At 44.5% G+C, this 19,461-nt stretch overlaps 1 protein-coding gene across 2 annotated transcripts in view; it reads right to left on the bottom strand.

Annotated features, from left to right (window-relative positions):
- BTBD8 (BTB domain containing 8) overlaps positions 1-19,461 on the bottom strand; it is a 419,591-nt gene that overhangs the window by 117,053 nt on the left and 283,077 nt on the right. The window lies entirely within an intron of this gene.

The raw sequence follows: 19,461 nt of genomic DNA, 5'->3' as shown, positions 1-19,461 counted from the left end.
GGTGAGTGAGGGTGAGGGTGAGGCGTTGAGGGTGAGGTGTTGAGGGTGAGTGAGGGTGAGGGCGAGTGAGGTGTTGAGGGTGAGTGAGGGTGAGGGTGAGTTAGGGTGAGGTGTTGAGGGTGAGTGAGGGTGAGGGGGAGTAGTTGAGGCTGAGTGAGGGTGAGTGAGAGTGAGGGTGAGTGAGGGTGAGTGAGGGTGAGTGAGGGTGAGTGAGGGTGAGTGAGGGTGAGTGAGTGAGGGGTTGAGGTTGAGGGTGAGGTGTTGAAGGTGAGTGAGGGTGAGGGTGGGTGAGGGTGAGTGAGGTGTTGAGGGTGAGTGAGGGTGAGGGTGAGTGAGGGTGAGGGGGAGTAGTTGAGGCTGAGTGAGGGTGAGTGAGAGTGAGGGTGAGTGAGGGGTTGAGGGTGAGTGAGTGAGGGTGAGGAGGTGAGGGTGAGTGAGGGTGAGGGGTTGAGGGTGAGTGAGGATGAGTGAGAGTGAGGGTGAGTGAGGGGTTGAGGGTGAGGGGTTGCACCGATTACCGTACATGGTCGTAGTGCCAGCACATGGGGGCATGTGTATTTGTGTAGAGTAAAGGGACGAAAGTAAAGACATGAAAGGCGCTGGCTGGTGTCCATATCACACACATGCTTTGTAGCCTTTGTGTTTTTCGCTCATTCGAGTTATTAGTACCCGTTGTTACTTTCCTAAATCACAAGGGACTAAAGCCCTCTTGTTCGTACTCATTCTGGTGGCAGTTTCCAGATCAGGGCGCGGTCTCTTTGAGAGCAACAAATGAAAACAAATGAACTAGGAACACAGCTTCAAGTCATAACAAGCCGGCGTTGCGGGCTGATTCTGCTTGCAAAGGCATCATCAGCCTTCATTAACCACCAATGCCAGGCCCTGCCCAAGCCTCTAACCAGCTGCAGCTCCACTGACTTCACACATGGGGAGATTACAAATGACACGTCGGGTTACCCTGGGCCGCAGCCTTTTCTGCAGCGAGCAGCTCACCAGGCTGAAGCGGTTTAAAAGGGTCAGCGAAATCAAAAGAAAGTATTCACTCCTAGACTGACCGACTGTGACAGCGTTGTGCAAATTAGTGAGAAGGCACGAGATGAAAGGGGCTAGCGTGCTAATTAACATGTGTAATAGTTACTGCAAACAAACCAGTTACACCATAACTTGTTAGCCCCGTTTAAAGGACTCGAGAAAGTACGGGACCATGTAGGTTCCAATAAAAAGAAGAATAGTGGCATCTCCCAGTCGCAGTGCGGAAAAAAACCGAAGTGCGGTATCAAGCGCTAGATAACATACGTTATTGGAATAATTATCAGTTTCTATAGAGCTTTAACTTATTTTAAAACGGAACTCTCCCGACTTCCTTTTCAAATTGCTTTGACAGCATTTTCCATGTAAAAGACGTTTAAAAAGTGGAGTTTCAACATCATCAGCAGTGCACCAATCTCACGCCCCCACTACACACACACGGAAGCCCATTTTCTGTAATTTCATTACAAGCCTCTCTCATACATGCATCAAGCATGTTAAAGCAAAAACGGTAACGAAACAACCCATACCCACAAAGGTAAAGCGCAAGAAGCAGCAGATAGCCCCAAATGACAACAAGACGGAGGGAAGAGAGGGGAGGGGGGAGGAGAAATGCGACACGGCGGGAAGGGGCAGGCAGGATGACTCAGGGGAGGGGGCGGAGCGGGGCAAGTTACCAGTTCATACTGGCTCTCTTTCCGAAAGAGAAATGCCAGTGGTAACTTGTAATGCAACCACCTGCGTAGACGAGGCTTTGCCCCTTTATTAAGCTGCAAGCGCCTGTCTGTGGCGTGATGTTGACATTGAGAGCGACTGCATGGGCACGTCTGGTTCGTCATGGGAAAGATAAAAGCCTCTACTAATTGCTTTCGCGCTGCAGGCTGCTAGTTTTGCCTTTTCCCCCATAATATTAGAGATCACTGTTTTTGACTCCACGGGTGTTATCTGCATTATTACAAAACCTATTATTTTCAAAATTGTCCACAGTTATGCGCCTGGTTCAAAGTTTTTTTTATTTTTTTCTTCTGCCAGGAGCCTGCCTGCGCGGCCTGTCTTAAATGGCATGCTTTTCAAGTTCTGGCACTAATAATAGGGGCAAGGGGAGCAGAGGCGGAAGGAAGCTTTGTCAGAACGAGACAATCCGCCTACAATTACGAATCCGTATTCAAAAGCAGGTCGAGTGGGTTGAGAGCGCAACAGCATGGCAAGTATTTCAACTTCCGGTTTGGAAAGCCACACGGCCATTTCCAAAATCCTCGGAACTCCCAGGAATACATACCACAACGCGCTTTGTATTTTCAACCCTTTCCATGAAACTGACGTCCATCTTGTACGCTATAATTTAGCTGCAAGCACCAACCCAGTCTGCTAGAGGTGGTGAATGTTAAACCTTTGTACAGTAACAAGTTCAAATATGTCTATTTGAATACGCTTTCCTATTTGATGCTATATCATGGGTCATTTCTATAGCGCTGTCTCCTCCGGTTATTTGGCCTGTTGGCGCTTTGGGAATGGCAGGATGCAGAATTAAAAGGTCGGTGACCATGGAGACACGACAGCAAGGACCCATACCCACAAAGGTAAAGCGCAAGAAGCAGCAGATAGCCCCAAATGACAACAAGACGGAGGGAAGAGAGGGGAGGGGGGAGGAGAAATGCGACACGGCGGGAAGGGGCAGGCAGGATGACTCAGGGGAGGGGGCGGAGCGGGGCAGAGCGGCATGTGGGTGTGAAGAAGCCGGGCCTTTGAAGTGAAGCCAAGCTTCACTTCAAAGGTGTCGGAGGAATGCGGGCGGCTGTGCACGCGCTTTTAAGCTCAATGCACATGCGCATTGAGCTTAAAAGTCACGGGCACTGCAAGGAATCGCCACGATTCCTTGCAGTGTGGATAAAGAGTGGATAACTCGCAATACTCTCGCCTTGCTCGATGCGCATGCGCATCGACAGGCGAGACCTAAAAATGGGTAGAATGTTCGCCTCCATTGCATGATGAGTGGTTGTCCTTGGTTTTTTCGATATTTAGGCTGGATTTGAGTGGGACCCAGAGTAGGAGGAAGAAAGCATACTGGGATTTTCTATTGAGATGGTCAAATGCGGAGATATGTGAGAATTGATAAGAAATCTAAAATCTGTATCCTCCTGCAACGGATATGGGTCCTATGATCATGCCTCTCTGAATCTCTCCAGACTGTGTTGGGCACTTCCCGTTCCTATATCGCCAACTTTAGCAGTCGCTAGTGTTAACAGGATCACATTAGAGAGTGACCGTGCCCTTTCTTTTGGGACAGTGTCATTCTTGTCCGTGGATGTACCTGCAGGTAGGTGCTTTCCCCCTGCCTTGCATTTCCAATAACGTACAAGGTACTGGTGGCTAGTTTGCTCACTGTGGTCCGAGGTGAATGAGGAGTAAAAAAATCAATTTAAAAGAAAGACGATAAGGGCGTTCTAGCCACTCGAGGCATCCACAGTGAGCGCCACCTATCTATTGAGAGATCAATAACTCCGTTCCAGTCACCTCCCATAACCACCAATCCCTCCGGTAGGTGCACCCCCCCCCCTCCAGTCTCGTCAACAGTTCAAGGAATGAGGAGCCAGTGGGCGAGGGGCAAAAATATTGGATAGCGTAACAGTTTTTCCATACAGCGCCCCCATCACCATTATATATCTACAATAGGTGTCTACCATGGTCTTGATGTGTTGAAAAGGAATGGAGCGCCCAATCAAAATCCCCCTTCCCCTCACCAAGACCTCCTAATGAATCCAGAGTGATACATCTGTGTATAATCCCATCGGCCAGGCATGGGACCTTATTTCCCCATTAGGTGGGCTTCCTGCACAAACAAAATATCTGTTTTCATGTTCTTAGTGTGCTTCAAGGCCGCCCCTCTTTACCCTGTCTATAATGCCATTAACGTTCCATGTCACCAGCCAAAGTACCTCTATTCTGCCCCGCACCCCCGGTCCGTGCAGACATAAATCTATCTGGCTACTGTAGCTGCATGGTCGGGTGTCAGAAGAGCAAGCACCAACTATAAACATTATGGAAAACATTAAAAAAAACTATCCACAACCCCCCCTCATCCCCCCTTCCCCACCCCATACTCCAGGATTCTGAAGAATCTGTTGTAGGACAGACCAGTAATGGACTCCAACTACTGGCCCGTTTCGGCCTATTCCAATGGATCCTCATTCCCAACATTAACCTAACTAACTAAAGTGAGGCGTAGATTTCCAGGAACCACATCGTATGACCGCCCTGGTGCCATGCGCATTATGAAGAGATACATTTGCTAACACATAAACATAATTACAGTTTACGGAACTTATCAAGTCACAGAATGATGAGAGGATAGAGAACCCCCTTCTCCCACCACCCTCCCCGTTGCTTGCTTAGGGTTCCGCCAGGAGGATCATGAACGTCTGTGCTAAGAGGAGGGCTTTCTACCAATTTTATGCTGTTAATCACTCAGCGAAGAAACTGAATCTCTGCATGGCGCGGTGTGTGGTTTAACCTGAACCCGCTGATCCGTCCATTGGACAACTGATTCAGGTGAATCAAAGAAGAGAGTCTGAGACTGATACATCACTTTAAGCCTGGCCGTATATTGAAGTATATACTTAATTTTCAGCTCACTGAGTTTCTGCTTTCCTGCCTGAAATGATTGCCATTGTTGCTAAACAAGCCTAGTATTATATAGGAAAATCATGATGGCGCTGAATACATACAACAGCCTTCCCTGCGTACGAATAAGCATACCGTAGAATAGTATCTCTGTCCATGTAATTCAGAAGTTTTGCGATCATGAGCGAGGTGCAACAGTATGAAAGTGCTTTGCAAGGTTGCGGTCACTTCGGTTGCATTTGATAATCTCACATTTAATACAGGAGGACCAATTTGGGTTCATACCTGGTCACAATACTACCATGAACTTACGAAGGCTAATGCATGTATTGAATAAAGGGGAAAGCAGAGAGAAGTAACTTGCCATTGTATCTACTGACATTCCCAAGTCCTTCGACATTGTCGATTGGCAGTACCTTCTGTGGGTGTTAGAAGCGATTGAGTTTGGCCCACACAATCTAGCCTGGGTGCGCCTTCTGTACACCGGTCCCATGGCTAGGGTGCAAGCGGGTAAGCTATGCTCTGATCCTTGGGGAGTTGCCAGGGGCACATGCCAGGGTTGTCCATTGTCAGCGCTCCTTTTTGCTATTGCCCTGGAGCCTTTGGCCATTCGGATCAGACAAGATATGTCTAGATTGAGGATTAGGCTGGGGAGAGGTAATCACCTGATATCATTGTATGCTGACAATACCCCCTTTTTTTGGCCCCTAGAAGATCCCTTCCCCTCCTTTTGAGCCACATGCATATTTTTGCGGAGCTCAGATGCCTGAAGATTAATCATAAAAAATACTTGGTGTTCCCTTTGGGGACACTTCTTGCCCGTGACCCGGACTCTTTGCTGGAATTGCCCCTCCTTTGAAAGACTGATACGTTCCAATACTTGGGGGTGATGGTGGCCCACATATAGCAGAAAAGGCTACAAAATAATATTGGGAGGATCATTGAGGGCCACTGGTCATCAGTTCAGTTCTGGAATTCCCTCCCCCTTTTCCTCATGGGTCAGGTGGCCATCTCGAAGATGGTGTTTTTGCAGGGACGTCTGTGCTCCATACAACATTTGAAATTCTTCCGAGGACGGTGTTTAGGGGCTTGCATTCCCTCCTAACTTGGCTGATCTGAGGGGACGTGGTTGCGTGGCAAAGAACTTCCCTACTGCTGAAAGAGAGGGGATGGCGGTTCCTAATCTGGAGCACTATTACCTGCCATCCCAGATCCAACATTGAGCATTGGCTTACAGAGGGGGCAACTTGGAGAAGTGACTTCTGCAGGATGCGCCAAAAGGGCTTGTCCTACCCTACAGCTTCTGATGATGGGAGGGTGGGACGCTGCTCGGATCCCATATCTTATTAAGCACAAGGCTTCCTTATGGGAACGGACTGTCAAGGTGGTTCTGAAGAGGGCTCCTTTTGCCAGGAAATTTGTTTTCTGGGACTTGTTAGCATTCTGGGTACTTATTGATTCTGTTGATGTGTTTGCCTGGCAGGAGAGTGGCTGTGAAATGCTAGGAGAACCGTACCCCAATGAAGAGTTTATAACATTTGAAGCGGCACAGGATAATTTTTGCCTCGGCCCGTGGCAGTTTCTGCAACTTGCTAGCATTGCAGACATAATCTGGGACATATGGCCCTCATTCCCGCAGCACTGTGCACGTTGGTTACTTTTCAGAGATTGCTGTAATTAGGGGGGCCGTCACCTGGTCTCTCTCCTATACAAAGCCATGACAGCGGATCAGTCGTGCACTCCATTCCCTGCCCGTGAGGCGTGGGAGCGTGATCTGGGTATACATATTCAGGATACACAACGGGTGACAATATGTGCTTTGGTAAAGTCCATCTCGAGTAATGCCAGATTTACATTTATTTTATTTCCTACACCGCATGTATGTGAGGCCCATGCTCTTACATGAAATGTACCTTACCAGTTCAGTCAGCCGTCTCAGTGGCCTTTTTCTTACATTTAGCATGGGATAGCCCACCTGTGCAGACGTTCTGGATGAGTGTGGTGGCTTGGGTGAGGAAGGTAGTTTGGATAGCCTTTACTGCCAATCCTACCGTCTGCCTGTTAGGTAACATCCGTAGAAAGAAAGGTCAGAAAATGCTGTTTAAGTACCTGCATTTGTTGCTACTCCTGGCTAAGCACTGTGTGGCGTTAACCAGGATGGGTCAGATGGGTCTTAGTGTGGAGCATTGGGTGGCTGACATGATTGAATTGGCAGTGGCAGAAGAGGTGCTCCTGAAGCATGCAGATATAAGGTGAGGATGACTTGGGGGTTTGGGTAGCACTCATGGCTGTTTTTCTGGACTACGAGGGCTCCCACATGTATTCCTCAGAGTAAGAACAGCACTCTGGGACCCCCGTGGATGACTAATGGTTTGTTGTAGAGAATATTATTCTGCTGAGAGTACTGAAACTGGCTGGGCTCTACTTCCTGGGTTCATGTAGGAGATCGATTTGGGTATAATGTTGAAGTACAGATTTGCTTAGTATACAGCGGCTTGTTCTCTATGTGACATGGTTGATCATGGCTATTGTTGACATGCCTATTCCTGTTGTTCCAAAAGAAACAACTAAAGAATAAAAAAAGGAGCACACACACACACAGGGTATGGTCCCAATGAAAACTTGATAGGAAATACCATTTAAGACAGTACCTAATCTTGAGCAATCTGAAAAATACTTTTTTCCTGGGAATTGGTCTTCAAAATTGTGCCTTCAAACAGCTGATTCTACTGGGATATGGCACGATCCTGCCACCTTCTAAAAATCTCCCTCATTAACTATTATAGGGTGCACAGAGTTACCCCAGATGGCAAACCCACCCAATGGGTCAGGAGTCCCTAAGAATATCCTGATTTTGGACCAAACCCAAAAGCACAACTCAAGAGCACACCTCAATCTTAGCTACTTTAAAGTATGTAGGATTACCAAATTTAAACAGATCACATTGTCCACCCTCATAAAAAATAATACAGACTGCCATCAATGGTGCTCTGAGCAAGACGCATCAAAGGTTTACAATTTGAAGCCCAAAAGTGCAGAAGGAGATCAGGGATGGGATTTGCACCAGGGGAATACCTCCCTCAATGATTCATTTCCTGAGAAAGGCTTCCTATATTTGCACGTAGCAAGGGGTAACGCTGACATTCTATTTTGTTCCCTACTTGATTTCAAACCTAAGTGAATTAATAGCTCTGCCAGATATCATTTGTTTTGTTGTACAGCATTTCAATCTATCCAAGAAACAACTGAATTAACCCAGTCCACCTTATTACCTCCTGCAGACAGGCTTGTAACCATGTACTTGAATTTCCTTGCAATATCTCTAGCATTTTATTACAAGATAATTAGTTTATATCGTCACCACGGACTGGCAAACACCCTCACCCACTTGCCACAACAGTTGAACTCCAAAAGGTTTTTCGGTCATATTGAGAGATTTTGAAAATGCTAAATAGTGAAACAGTTAACCAGTCGGTTCAGTTGCCTTCTAGTGTACCAATGCCTTTGGATGGATAATGTACATTTTAGTAACATTTAATTAAATTCACTTATTAGATGGCGAAGAGCAGAAGCTGGGGAAATAATGGAGGGGGCAACTATACTCCTCGACCTACTATAGCTGTGCACGGGGAGTCTTAATCTGGATCGCACCAAGTGTGCCCTTTTAGATATATTACATAAAGGCTGACGTTGAGGGGTGGTATGTTCTACCTTTCGGCACTCTGGATGGAGGTGAGCTGTTTCTCCTTAATGTCTATGCCCCAAATACGGATGATAAAGATTTTTAAGGTAAAATCAGGGAGGACTTGATAACGTATATAGATGTCTGTTAAGTTGGGCGGGAGACCTTAATTGTGTCCTAGACGGGCATGCGGATAGGCACCCATCTAGGTTAGGATGAAATCTAACAGGACTACAGCCCTAAGAGTAGCAATGCCGAATACCAACTTCATAGATTCAGGGAGGTTTTTATCAGCTGTACAGTAGTGTTCTTATGCTGCACTCCGGTCCACAACACCTAAAGCAGACTGGATAGGTTTCTATTGATATAGACGATGGCCCATAAAGTGGGGAAGAGGGAACATATGGTGAGAGTCTTATCTGATCACAACCCACTCCAACTGGAGTATTGGGTTGGGGGAGGGAGGGGGGGGACAGATTATGTCCCCAAATTCCCCTCTTGAGATGGGCTCCAGATTCATGATAACGTCTACACGGCAGAACCTGATGAGGTCCTGATGGGCTACTTTGCAGCCTTCTCTCAGGCCCGGAGGGTAGACAGGTCCTTCCACTACATGGAAGGGGAACAAGAGGGCTATGTCCTCCCTAAATATTCATACACACAAAAAGTGTCCCACCAAATGTATTAAATATGGAGTGTTGGGCAATGCTTTTCCTAAGTATGTCACAGCGTTCCTAGAGGCAGGGAAGGAAAGACTTACTTTTCTTTAAATAACCGTCCCACACTATAATAGGGTCATGCTTCATCATCGGGTTCACCCTGACTTTTAAAGGTCAGAATGGGCTCAACCATCTCCCAGGGAGCAATTGAAAGAAAACACCAGGGGGCGTAAAGATACAAAATCCTTAGACTTTCTCCAAGGTACTCCTTTATTTGTGGAGTAGTCGGGGATATTGAAACAAAAAAAATATATATAGGGTATAAGGATATGATGGTCCTTTGACCCTATACCAACATGTTTCAGCCCTACTCTATAGCCCTAATAAGTCTGGGGCTTTCATCAGGGTGATGTGGCCCACCTCCCTGGTGCATAAGCTCTTCGAGCTGTCTTACTTGTATTGACTTTGTGCATGCATCAATGTGCATATGAGGGTAATGTGTATACTTGCCCATTTATTTCTTTTTTCTTTTTCGAGTTCAACCTGTAATTAAAAATGGCCCTATTACTACCATATTATTACCAGTATTAATATTACTCCAATTTATGAGAGACCAGTGCATCAACTAGAATCCCAGTGTGAAATTCTTATTTGTGGCATGCATCACCCAGTGCACGCTAAAATGGTAGTCACAGTTAACCACTCATTGCTCATTAGTGGAATGCCTGTATATGAGCCTTTCTCATCAGGTCTCCTCCAGTAATACACATCTTGCATACCCACTAGTTCAGAGTGAAAATCGGTATATCACTCATATTTAGACTCATATCAATCATAATAGCTTTAGCGAATAGTGTCTGTTTACTGATAAAACCAACCATCCAATCTCAAATCAGATTATTAGCATTTTTCGTTTGTAACAGAAGATCTTGTGCATGAGAACTGCATATTATATGTCTTTGATTGCGCAGATTTTACATGAATTACGCGGTGGACACTCACCTACGGCAGGCATTCCCGTTGATGTTGAACTTTCAGTTTTTCTGGAGTGGGAGTATAAAAAGGGGTCACCCTGTAGTCACACACTGTTTTTCCAGCGGAAAATGGGGGTGAAAGAAGTCAGTGTAAGAGAAGGTGACTGAATTCACAAAATGTGGCACACAACATACCGTGGATCAGAGCGCATTCATACAGAGACTTACTTTGTCACGGGTTCTACCCTGCTTTTCTGCCTACTTGGTTCCGCATCTCCCAGTTTGTGATTACCAGACGCCAGGAGGTGCAGGTATTTGTGAGCGATTATGCCACAAATGTGCCTGATCGGCTCTTGTGTACCCCGCCCTCTTCGAACAAGGTGCTCCTTTCATGAAATTAACGGTGTCAGGAGTGTCAAAGGTTTATTGTGGGCATCAATTGTTACACACGGTTTTAAAAAAACATTGTTGTACAAACTAATCCTAGTTGGTTATAACAGGACTAGTAAGAAGAAATATGTAGCAGTCTTGTGCTCAAGAGTGAGTGTTGCCTTATTATGGACTTTAATTGTTCTGCAAAACGATGTATACATACTAGTGGTGTTAACGAGCGCGTACTTTATATTGCTATTTCTCCATCTGATTAGAGGTGGTGGCCTGCCCATTGGTGATGTTATTTGTTGTTAAATCTCTCACATCAGCGTAAGGTGTTCATTGTTGTAGTCATATTTCGCTCATGGGGGCGCAATTGTTGTAATCCTATTTCGCTCATGGGGTCGCATTGACTGGGGAGGGTTTTAGCGAATTGTACCTTTAATGAGTCAACTGGCTCCATGGAATATCATTGTTGAGTCCAGATCTGTGCGTGTTAAGTCTATTCACCCACCGTTGCTCTTTTTCCAACAGTTTGTGTGTTATTCCTGTGCTACAGTTTATTTTCTCTATTACTGTCCATTTTATATCTTGATCAGTACATCCTTTCTCTACGTAATGTGCTGTTAATTTGGTAGATGTCCTTTTACATCATATAGTGCTCCTATATTAGCGGATTCATATTTTGACCTTTCTGGTGGTCATCCCTACATAGCTTTGACTGCAAGCCAACTTGACCACCACAACAGCCCAGGGAAAGAAGTGAGAGGCCATCAAAGCAGTATCAAGGGGATCATGTCTAACTAAGATATATGGCATGTGGCACGGACTAGAACGGGAACTTCTGGAAACTGAACACCAGTTGGCAGGACTGCAAACAGACGGACAGAGGGAAACATGCATTGAAGGTCAAGTGAAGTCTGGGTGACATTAGGGACAGGCTAGATTGATTCACATGCAGGGAATATCGAAGATAGCCCTATGCAGAGGGAGATAAGACTGGAAGGTAACTGTTAGACCTGGTATCATTGGCGTGGGTTTCCCTTCCATTTTGACGGATTGCCTCCTCTGTTTTGATATATGTTTTTGCTGGTTTTATGCTTTGGGCACTGTGCCACTGCTAATCAGTGCCACAGTGCAAGTGCTCCCTATATTAAATTAATGTATTAATTGGTTATTCCATAATTGGGTTATTTGCTTTATCTGTCAGCCCCTAGTACAGTGCACCATGTGTGCCCAGGGCTTATAAATCAAATGCTGCTGGTGGGCTTGCAGCATTGGTTGTGCCTCCCACAGAAGCAGCTTGCAAAGTGTGTCTCAGGCCTGCCATTGCAAGGCCTGTGGGCAGTCTAGCACTGCCATGTCAACTTGGCCACGTGCACCCACTTGCCAGTCCCTAAACCTTCCCTTTGCTTCATATTAGACACAAGGCCCAAGGGCAGGGTGCATTGTAAGTATAAGGTAGGACATGCTCTGATGTGTGTAGCATGTTCTAATAGAGAATTACAGCCATTTTCGTTTTTCACTATTGAAGGCTACCTGTTCTCATAGGCCAAAATGGGCAGTTAGATTATTACATTCTTATAATCCTAGCTGACTCAGGGAACATGGTAGAAATTCAAATTTAGTATGCCTGAACTCAGAATAATAAAATACATATTTTAGTAAAGTTGGTTTTAATATTCTGTGTTTGAAAAGACCACTTTTTAGAAAGTAGGTATTTTCTTGCCTAACTGTCCAGGCCTGCCTCTGCTGGGTTGTGTATTTCTTGTCTAGGTTTGTGAGTGACAGGGCTGGGGGATTCCAGGAGACAGGCTGGGGCAGCCCGGTGGTGAATAGAGACTTTTGCATCTAGATGGGAGGGAGGAGTTGCACCTTGGACCTGAATAGGGCTGGGCCTTCCCTCTACAATGCTGGCTCCACCCCCTGTGGCTTGTCTGAGGTCTCTGCCCTGCACTGTGAAAGAGGAGGAGGAATCATGTCAACAGAGTGTGCCAGAGCTGTATCTTCCCTCCCCTGTGCGGGATCCACCTCCTGTGGGGTGGCTGATGTCTCTGCCCTGCACAGTGAAATGTAGAAGAGAGTCATGTAAACAAAGTGCTCGGGAACTGGTTTGGACTAGGCAGAGGTCTCTCTGCCTTCAGAGAACAAAGGATTTTGGGGTATAAATATTAGGACCCTGATCCCAAGAAATTAGATCACTTCTGGAAAAGAAACCTTTCTGCCAAGGAGAAGATCCAAGGAAGCTGCAGGAGTTTGGACTGCCCCTCTGCTGTTTGTTGGGTTGGCCTGCAGTGGTTGCTTCATTGCCAAGGGAAAGGAGAAGGAACTTTGTAAAGACTTTCATCTTCAGAATATTCTCCAAGGGCTTGAACTGTGCTTGCCTCCTGCTGTAGTCTCAGTGACAAAAGACTTCACCTCCAGCTCCCTCCTGAATTTCCTTGCTGGGAATTCTGACTCCAGACACTTGCGTGCAGCTGGAAGTGCGACGCATCGAGAAGTGCGTCGCCGCGGCAGCTGAAATCGTCGCAACGCTGGAGAAGCGAGCCTTTGCCGCATCTCCCTGGAAGCGTGTGTTTATCAAAGCTGCCTGCTGTCGCATCACCGGAGAGCGTGACGCCATCGTGAGAGTCGTCATCGCATCAGCGGAGAGGCGTGTCGCAGGGCCTGTCACGGCTCCAAAATACAGAGTTGTCGCAAGGCTACCAGGGCGTCATCGCATGGCTGCATCCAGGGCGCCATCTTCCCGCATCGCAACCGGATCATCGCATCAAGGCGCCATCTTGCGCACCGCAACAGGCCCGGAGGCCGAGAATCTACGGATCACCTACGCACCGGTAAGGCTCACGACGAGTCCCCATCTCTGCGCAAGCATTGATTCAGGGCGCAACGGTTCCCCCGGATCATGGAAACGACACATCTCCCCTTTTGCGAGCCTTTTGTTTACTTTGCGTTACGCATCCAGGTACTTTGTTGAGAACTTTGTCGCATTTACCAACAACTTGAACTAAGCAACTTTAATCATCTTTTAAGCAATCTTAGGTGTAGTATTGTGGATTTTTGTCGTTTGTGGTCTTGTGTTCAAGTCTATATAAAGAATACTTATTTTCATAAAACCTTTGCTGTGTCCATCTGTAGTGTTTTGAATGTATTACTGTGTATATTCACAAATGCTTAACACACTGACTCTGAGATAAGCCTGTCTGCTCGTGCCAAGCTACCAAGGGGTTGAGCACGGGTTATTAAGAAGTGCGATCCCCTTATCCTGACTTAGAAGTAAGGGTCCCTATTTGGACAAAGGTGAATACCATTTCCAACTAGAGACCCCCAGTTCTAACAGTAACTGACATGGCTGCTTAAGAGGGAACGCCCTTCCCCTATGGTATTGGCCCTAAACGCATCAGATGGGATAAACATCGCCACAGAGCTGAGAATTAACTAGTTGCTCCAGTCACACTTTTTTTTATCACACAGGATGTTGGGCCGATGCAAAGACTCAAACCTGTTTCCTAGTTTCCAAGCTGACAGCTCTGCCTTTTGCGCCACATCCTTTTTCGGGGACTGACCCCCAATCCAACACTCTAAATGACAGTCTATTTAGATTCATAGACTCCCCTTAGGGTGACGGAAGACCAATATAAGGAGATGGAGACTGAATTGAGGGGAGCAAGTAGCTGAGGCCATCATGGAGCTCTCCCAATGTACAACACCCAGCCCAGATGCGCTGCTGGCCGAGTTTTACCAATGCTACTCAGGACAGCTTCTAACAAAACTTCTGGAGATGCTCCAAGAAGCAGGACGTGTCGGTGTCTTGTCGCCCTCCATGTGAGAAGTCACAATAACAATGATCCGTAAGCCAGATAAAAATCATAGAGAACTGGGATTGTACTGTCTGCTCTCCATGATTAAAGTGGATACTAATATATTTTCTAAGACTCTTGCTATGCACCTAGGTCATGTGGTGACCCACTTGGTTGGGGAATATCAGTCCGGTTTCATGCTGGGTAGAGTGCAGACGCAACTGGGTGTGGTTCATGGATTAGTTGAGGAGTAACTACGCCAGTTGGACTGTGACACCAGTTGTCTAAATATGATTGACAGTCAGCATGCTCAAACTGAACAGTAAGTTATACCATATGAGGAGACAGAAGCAATGAGTTGAAATGAGTATGGTTAGCTTCGCCTGGATTATGGTTGACTTTATGAATGAGGTTGTAAGTGTTTGTACAATACTTTTTAGGACTTCTGAATGAGGAATTAGTGTTGAGTGGTAACCTGTAGGTACAGATTACAGATTTTGATTGTTATGTGAGTAAATCATGATTTTATTGTGGGGTGTAAAATTAGTTTATTATGGTACACCATTCTCTTAATATACCATTTAATGTGCCTAGAGTGTGCAGAGACGGGATAGGTTTATCGGAGCAGGGCAAAATGTGCCTTATACAGCACACAGTTTTTTTAATACACCTCTGAAGATGGTTTGGGTAGATATTAGAATGTGTTTTGGTAAAATGAGAACGTGCACTGTTGTTCTGGTCAATAGAATTCCTCAATAATGGAAATTTGGGGAAAGTTATGTTATTGGTATAAGATACAGTGATAATTAATGGGTGTTTGGTAACAATATCACATGGTTTGTTTTGCAGGGACTCATGCTGCTTGCTAAGAGATATCAAAAGATGTTGATGTGTTGATCGTGATGGAATATGGATATTATTGGTCTAAATATGAGATAGGTATGCATAGTTGGAGATATAATTTTTATTTGTAATAATAGTTTTTGGAGATTATAGATTAATGTTTATTACAATAAACTATTTACACAGCGGCTCCCTTTCAGAGGGGTTATTGGGTTTCTAATGTATGTATATTGAGGACATTATACCAAACTGAGATAGTTTAGTTAAAACAACTGGAAGTTTCCAATAACACAATTTTCCTGTGTATGACTGTTTAATTATTTTTTTAGGATAGTTTAATTAATGAAGAAATAACATATTTTGAAACAGTATATCTTATAACAGTATATATTATATAAATTGATATGAATTGGAACATGGACTTTGGGACATGAGATACTACATTTCGGACAAAAATCAATAATGGTGTAAATAATGTATAATGTTTTTTTACAAGATGTATTGTAGTTTTAATAAAATCAGTAAGCCAACTTGTCTACTTTATTGCTATCTGAATGCAAAACCATTATCGCTATTAATTTGTATGAGATTGAATGAGGTATTTATGTACAATCGCTCCAAGCATTTCTTGTTGACAAAAAGCCTAACGCTACTTGGTTTGTGTCTTAGAGTGTGGTAATTCACCTTATTGGTGATTTATCTTGGAATGATGAGTTTTTAGAATTGTGTCTTAAAGCACTTTTAATTTTTCCAATTATATTTGTAAATATGTTGTTTTTTGTTTTATGACAGCCCTGAGGAAGTCCCTCTTGTTTCTTTGGGATGAAACGCGTTGACTGTATTCTTCATTTGAATGTGAAATGTAATAAAGGACACCTTTGGAAACGTATTGAGTGCTCTGGACTCATGAACTCTTTGGACTAACTTTGCTTAAGATACATGAATGGACTTCACTGGATTTTTACTAATTATGTGGTGTGCCCTCTTTGCTAATTTCTTTTAACCTTTGGTGCAGCCTCAGGACTCCGGGTTAACAAAAGCAACACAGTCCTGTTCCTACTGGGACAGTGGACCGGGGAGGCCCTAGCTGATTCTGAACTTACCTAGGAGACACATAGGTTTTGCTATCCAGCATGCAAGTTGCATGTTTGCTAGAGGACCAATCTAATTCTAATATGGGCAGAGTACTTTCGGGCCTCCAAGACTCTATAAGATTCTGGAAAACGCTCCTGATTTCATCTGTGGGTAGGGTAGTAGTTAGTAAGATGGTATTTTTCCCATGCTGCCTCTATGTACTCCAGAACTCCTCCTGTATTATCAAGAGAAAGGCATTCCAGGAACTGAACAGTCTCTTGATAACACAGTTGTGAGAAGGCAAATGGAGCAGGGTCGAACTGGACACATTATAATTAGACAGGGAACAAGGAGGCCTGGGACTCCTGGAACTCCAGCTCTATTACGTGCCAGGACTTCTGCAATAAGCAGTGCAGTGGTGTGAGGAAGAACAGAACTCGAAAAAAAGGCTACTGAGGGAAGTGATGGATCTCCACCAGCATTTCATGAACGGATCCCAATAGCCGGTGGATCGCCTTTTTGTGGCAAGACAGGTGGGACAGGCATGGTCAAATACGCAATGCGCAGACCACCATCATTATAAAACTTTATTTCGGTCATAAGACTATAACAGTACAAATGCAATATAGTTCATACAAATCGATTAAAAAACAAAATAATTTAGTAGCCTGGTATAAAATAACAGTTGAGCACTAACCTAAAGTCAATAGATAAATAAATTAAACTTTTGGTGCACAATATAAGAACAGGCAACAAGAATCAATGCCTATTCCAGAATGGGCGACATGGCCCGCTATGCTGCCTCTGATCTAAAGATGCACTACACTCAAGACCGTTTGTATATTGGCATTAAAAAAATGTAAATTAACAACCTAGTGACAACAATATCATAGGATGGTAGTGATGGTTTTGACAAGTCGCACATCAAATTCTCCCAAAAGTACAAAAATAGTATGTTACCAAGTTAGGGATATGCAAATGTGACGGTGCCACTCAAGGTAAAGGGGACATCCCACTACCAAGGATGTCAAATCAACAGGCAAAGAGTACCTGTTGTTGATTATCTTACAATAATGGATTATACCTCGGCACTCTAGAAATTATATTTATGCAATTTTGCAATTGAATCAATACATATATATCTGATGGCCAAAATGATAATCCAGCAAAAGTTTTGCTCTTGCAAGGAAAAATCCGTTATACTCATTACATCAAAGAGACAGAAGAAAACATCTTGAGATTCAAATACTTGTCTTGATCTATTTAATTTTTTGTTTCAATTTCCAAATTCTATGGGACATCAAAGGACCTGGAAGGCCCTAGGACTAGGACCCCCAACGTGGCCGCTACTTCTTGTCTCTCTGTAGTGCTACAATGTCTAGCAAATTGTGCATTTAAATGTGAATTTTGTTTCCGATATACTATTTGCATTTCTAACATCCCATGTACTGTTTGTTGGATCTCTTGGAGCGAATTGCCTAGAGTCCTTTGATGTCCCATAGAATTTGGAAAATTAAACAAAAAATTAAATAGAACAAGACAAGTATTTGAATCTCAAGATGTTTTCTTCTTTCTCTTTGGAGTAAAGAGTAGAACGGATTTTTCCATGTACGAGCAAAACTTTTGCTGGATTATCATTTTGGCCATCAGATATATATGTATTGATTCAATTGCAAAATTGCACAAATATAATTTCTAGAGTGCCGAGGTATAATCCATTTTTGTATGAAAACAATATCACAAGCTAAAAGGGAAATAGATGTACAACTGTCTCACTCTTTCAACAAATTCCTTCTAATTACCCATATTTACACAAATATCTTGCAACTGAGCAAGCAATCGCCGGATTAGAGCCCTATCTATGGATGTGGAGGGCTTTGCTGTGAATGTGTGTTCCCAACTGTTTGCAGATTGGTTTAAGCCATTTTGCTCTCGGTCGGGAGTACATTGGACAAGCAAAGAATATGTGGATAGTTGACTCTGATGCAAAAACGCACTGGGGGCAAAACTGGAAAGTTATGGAAATCTGTTGCCAGGAACCTGTGAAAGAGTTCAAAGGAAGGGAACCGAACCTGGACTTCATATAAGGAATAAGCTACTTACCAGTATGCATCTGTTCTTGGCATGTAGGGCTGCTGACATTCATATCTGTGCATAGATCGCCGCCTAGTGTTGGGTCCGGATGATTGCACATTGTTGTCCTGGAAGAGTCTTCGAAGTATCACGAGATAGGTGGCTCCTCCCTCGGACTACAGTGCGCATGGGCATCCTCTCAATCCCCAGATTGTTTGTGTTTTTGGGATGGATTTGTGTGTTGGATGACAAGGCATGAGAGCCAGACGTGCAATTTATTGTTTTCAGTATTCTGGTAGCTTACACAGCTCCGCAGGGTCCTATAGTTTCTTATGATTGTAGTCTACTTAGCTGGTGGCTGCAGAGGCCAGGATCACAGTTTATTGAAGAGGAAAGCCTGGATTATTGCTAGGTTTCATGTTGTGCATTGCATACACTAAATGTGTAGCTTTCTCTGTAGAGGCCCTTTGTCAATTAAGCTGGGGGTGGGGGAACTTTGGGAACAATTCGCGAGTTGCTCTGCCTTTGGTAGCTCACAATGATTTTCGCAGATCAGAAGTAGCTCTCACTACGGAAAAGGTTGGAGACCCCTGGATTAGTAAGTGAAGCCTGTGCTACCCAGGTCCAAAACTGTTCTTTTTTTTAAACTTGATTTTATTGCATTTTTCAACAAGAAAAGTTATTTGCGCTCATAATGTTGATCACATGAAGAGTTAAATTCAGCATCATCAAATACAAAAAAAATAAAAACAAACAGCAATACAGGTTCTTGTAATGAAGACAAATGTTGAATTCCGATACATAGGGCCGATTGACTGGTTCAATAGTCATTGCATCCTGTGTGATATTTCAGTCAGTAAGTTCCGGATGTGCCAACAGGTAAGAGCGAAGCAGTTGCCAGACGTTTTTGGTGCAGGAAGCAGGAGGAAGTAGGGACGAATATACATCACTAGTCATATCACAATACATCATATCCTTGAACCCTGCTCCTACTGAAGGCAATGCAGTTCCTCCCCAATTCAAAGAGACTTCTCTTTTGGCCAGTACTAGCGCAATGGCGGTAATGCGCCTAATTCCTCAACTCAACGGGAGCACATATCCCAGTAGGGCAAGCAGGGCTGTGTGTGAGAGCTCAGTCTCAAACATCTGTTTAAGATGGCCAAACACTGCCTCCCAGTAGGCCAGCACCGCAGGGCAGCTCCATGCCAGATGAAGAAAAACAGCCTGCGCCATTGCGCATCTCTGACATTGGTCTGGCTTCGAATGGTCCATCTTTGCAAGCAATACTGAGGTAACAAACTCTATGTAAGTACTTAAAATGCAGAAGTTTGTGT

The sequence above is a fragment of the Lissotriton helveticus genome, chromosome 1_1 (assembly GCF_964261635.1).
Source record: "Lissotriton helveticus chromosome 1_1, aLisHel1.1, whole genome shotgun sequence".
In the NCBI taxonomy this organism is placed as follows: Eukaryota; Metazoa; Chordata; class Amphibia; order Caudata; family Salamandridae; genus Lissotriton; species Lissotriton helveticus.
Note: the sequence above shows the minus strand (reverse complement) of the source record. Positions and strands in the feature narration are given on the sequence as shown.